The 4242-nt window shown below is 45.9% G+C and overlaps 1 long non-coding RNA gene across 1 annotated transcript; it reads left to right on the top strand.

Annotated features, from left to right (window-relative positions):
• Positions 1–531: 531 nt before the first annotated feature.
• On the top strand, positions 532–3909 carry LOC134729464 (uncharacterized). The gene is made up of 3 exons (XR_010110577.1): positions 532–777; positions 1582–1751; positions 3664–3909. It is a non-coding gene; the product is annotated as an uncharacterized LOC134729464 (long non-coding RNA).
• The last annotated feature ends 333 nt before the right edge of the window (positions 3910–4242 follow it).

Below are 4242 nucleotides of genomic sequence, written 5' to 3'. Positions count from 1 at the left end.
GGGATGGAGGCCTCTCTCATGTTTCACTGCAGGCACAGCTCTGCACTAGGTCAGCTCTGAACCAATCAGAATGACCAGTTGGGCTGGCCCCTTTGAGGTCCACTGGCATCAAGCTGCTGCTCTTCAAGGTGAACTCTGGAAACTACCTTTTTTGGAACCCAGTCTCCAACCTGACGCTGCCTAAATTAATTTAAACTTGATGCAAGAGAGTGACAGCCCTTGGGAAAATGTTTGCTTTCACTTTGCTGGGTCTAAGTTTCCTCATCTGAGAAGGAGGATATTTGATCTCTGAAGTCCCCGATGACCTCTGATTTTTGCCAGCTCCTCTGTCTCCTGCCTGCCTCCAGAGCTTCTATCTCAGTTCCTGTCTGGCATCTTTATGGTCAATGCTGGAAGAAATAAAACAACACACATCTTTGTTTCCTGCTGTGTGGGAGGCAGGAAATGGCCTAACTCCCTAATTGCCATGAGGTTCTTGTGGTGTGTCCAGCTGCCCACTCCTTAGCACACCCCCACCCTCCCAGGTGTCTCAGCCAGAAAGGAGGGCACGCTCGGCCATCAGAAGCTGGAATCCATTCACCACCACCACCAGTTGCCAACCACACCCCTGGCTGTGTGGACTATAAAATAAATCAAGATGTGGGTAGAGGTAGCATTTGCTGAGCCTCCTCTGAACACAAGGCAGATGGTCAAGCATGGCTGAGGAAGGTTTTCTGGTCAAGAATCTAGGCTGGGCATCATTCTCCCAGTGACCACACGTGGACAGAACAAGAGCAGGTATGAGCTCCAAGGGAGAAACTGATGTACAAGCCAAATTTGGGCCTCTGTGGTCAGTCCAAATGAGCTAGACCAGAAGAGAGAAACTAGTTGAGAGTGAGATAGTCAGGAACTAGGAAAACCAGCGGAGATCTGGGGTCAAAGCAATTGGAAGCCAAAGTCTGGTGCTGCTGGAGCTGTGGCCCCCAGCACAGGAGTTGCTGTTGGTAAACCAACCTGTAGACCTGTCCTGGGCAGGAGGCTATTGTTAAGGAAGACTTCCTGGTTGGCAGAATTCACTGGGCACCCTATGTTGGTGTCTTTCCTAGTGGAAGGCAAATGGGGTTCCTTTGCTTCTCGGTTTCTAATAGAGGCAAGATGAGAATTGCAAGACAGGACCCCTCATCACACATCAGATCCTACCTCCTGCCTCTGGGAAGAACGACTCTCAACCCATGACATTCTCGTCATGCCTTTTTTTAATGTAAATCATGCAATCTCATGGCTATAAAAAGATCTTAATCAATAATGCACTGCAGAAATGAGTGATGAGGCAAGGTCTCGTAGTGAGTGGCACAGTTAGAGCTAGAGCTCAGTCCCAGGTTCCCAGCAGCAAATAAGGGGATGGCTCTTGGGTCTGCCTCCCCAAGGCTACAGAAAACTTTGTGTCTGCTTCCCCAAGCCTACAGAAGACTAAGAAAGATAAATGGAAGTCCACTAATAAACGAGAGGCGTGAACAAGAACCGCCTGCTTTAGAAAGTACACCTTGCCTTGGAGTGGGCACGTGGTACTTGATAACCACATGCTATCTGGCTCCTCTGCAGGCACTGCAGGTCTGCCCCAGCAGGGCCCTTTCCAGTGCTTCATGAACAAGAAGGTGGAGAAGAGACTAGCCGGTTGGAAGGAGTGCCGCAGTCTCTAAGGAGACATTGACGTGCACAAGTACTATCAGTCTGGGCTGGTCTTCACCCCTTTCCAAGCCCTCACCACCACGGTGAGCCCTTCTTTTGTAATATGTTTTGCAACCCAAATTCTTTCTCTTTTGAGAAGTGAATTAGTTCTGGCCGCAATCATGCTGAGAAACATATGACCCTAAAACTGAGTGGCTTGCAATAGCAAATATCAATGCTTCTCAGTCATAAGAAGGTGAGAAGCATTCTCTTCCGCTTCTGTTCACTGCAAGCTCACAGAGCAGAAGAAAGTCAAGAGCTGAGAACAGTAATCTCATTTGCCACAAGAGACTAAATCTAGCCCACTGAAGGACAGTGACCTGAGGTTTAGGGGAAAATCTGAGAGCAGACAGCTGCAGCTGTGGTGTTCAGAGACACAATCATTTCAAGGAGAGGAGGAGATCTGGGGAAAAGGGAGGTTTTTGTGATATAAAGGAAAATGGTTCTGGTTCCCATTCCTCTGTCTCACCTGCGATTTTCTGTACCCAAGTCAATTCAGGCAGGGCTATTCTGAAGTCCATTTCTTTAAGACTATTACTATTATGTTTTTGTGATACTTTCTATATATACATTCTTGTGATTCTAAAATTTGAGCATGCATGTGAATCACTTGGAAAGCCTGATTCAAATACAGATTCCCAGGCTTGTAGTGATTCCACTTTGGATGGTCTTGAGTGGGGCCTTTAAATTCCCTTTTTTAACAAGTCACTATTCACCACCTTTATGCATTATTACTCAGTCAGTGCTTCCCAACCTTGTGCATGTCATAGCACACACAGAAAATGGCATATTTTGGAAGGCACACTGGAGTGAAATGAGAAGGTTGCTAATGGGGCTAGACAACCAGTGCCGTTGAGTCTGAAGGGAGCCAGTTTGTTAGCCCCGCTGTAACCCATCCACAGCTCAACGATGTGCACTGCAACCCTGTCAGGAGCTCCTGCTCATCAGCACTTCTCATCCTTTTCTGAACATCAAAATCACCTGGGTTATTAGACACACTAATGTCCAGGCCTCACCCCAGATCACAGCTTATATCTGAAGCTCTGGGGCTGAGTCCCAGCCATCACATCAACATGTTTTAAAGTTCCACTGGTAGGGTGACCACTCATCCCAGTTTCCCAGGACTTACTTTCACACCTTTCCCAGGACTTTCCAACTTTTAGCACTAAAAGTCCTGGTTTTAAAACTGAAAGTCCCAGGTCCTTGGAAACTGGGCAAACGATGGTTGGTCACCCTATCCACAGGTGACTCCAAGGTATAGCCAAGTGTGAGAACCACTGCTTTCTGAACTTTCTAGAAACTAGCCCCAATTCTTCATATCACAGGTAGTTGCTGCCCATCTACCCAATCCCTGGCCAACATTCCTTGCACATGTGCATGTGTGCAGCCCAGAGCTCTGCATTCTTGAGAACCCAAGAATGGAAATCCCAACTCTTCCTTCAAGGAGCTTCTCATCTGCTAGGGAAACTGAGCCACATGCCAAAATCATGCTACAAACACAAATACAATTAAATGTGAATGAGAAAAAGAGTTCCATGAGTTGACAGACCCAGAAGAAGAGGGTTATCCAAATTTGAGCTGCCATCTGCTAAATCCAACTCCAGAAGGTCTTGCTAAAGAACAAATTATCCCGATAGAGACATTTTCTCCCAGTCACAGTGACACTTGGAAACAGCAGTTGTCCCATGTATTGTGAGTAGTAGTACCCATGTATAGAGTTCTTACTACATATTAGGTATAACGCTAAAGACTTCACACATACTTCATCCTCATGACCTCCACCATATTACCATCATACACATTTTATAATGAGAAAACAAAGTCAGAGACATGTTAAGTAATTTGCCCCGAATTCTTATTAGTCACTGGCAGCACCAGGATTTGAACCTGGTATTGTGGAACAGGTGTTTCCAATCCCCACGCTCTATTTTATTGCTATTATTCTGTGCCTCATAGGACATGCAAAGATTGGTGCTTCCCTGAGACCTGCCCACTAGTCACCACATGCAGACAATGGACACTTCACACCTCACTGATGTGAACCTCCAGGATTGACCCTTGTCTTCCACAGAGCTGGATTTGTGAAAGGATGACAGCAACCACAAGAAAAAGAAATCAGTGAGCCACATTAAAACGCCTTTATTCCCTGCAACAGTTAAAGCAACAAAATCTAATGACATGAAATAAACACTGCAAAACTGCATTCTGACCCCTTGCTGCAAGGTTTTTCATTAAAACAATTAGAGCCCACGGCCCCAAGAATGCTGAGACACTTTCAAACTTGACAACATTTAGATAACTGGAGGAACACCAGCATCATGCCTCTGTGTGAACATTTCGGAGAGGGTGAAATAAATTAGGACCTGCAATACAATTGGAACTGAATCCTCAATAAAAACACCTTCCTCAGAAGTCTGAATATGGGCTGAGGAGATGGTTATATTTCGATGAATCAAGGACCCCACTCTTTCCATTTTTCTGTTCTACCATCCTCAGAGTACTGGATGGTAACCTCAGGTTTTGCTCTTCATGGTC

The sequence above is a fragment of the Pan paniscus genome, chromosome 19, assembly GCF_029289425.2.
Source record: "Pan paniscus chromosome 19, NHGRI_mPanPan1-v2.0_pri, whole genome shotgun sequence".
NCBI classification, from domain to species: domain Eukaryota; kingdom Metazoa; phylum Chordata; class Mammalia; order Primates; family Hominidae; genus Pan; species Pan paniscus.
Note: the sequence above shows the minus strand (reverse complement) of the source record. Positions and strands in the feature narration are given on the sequence as shown.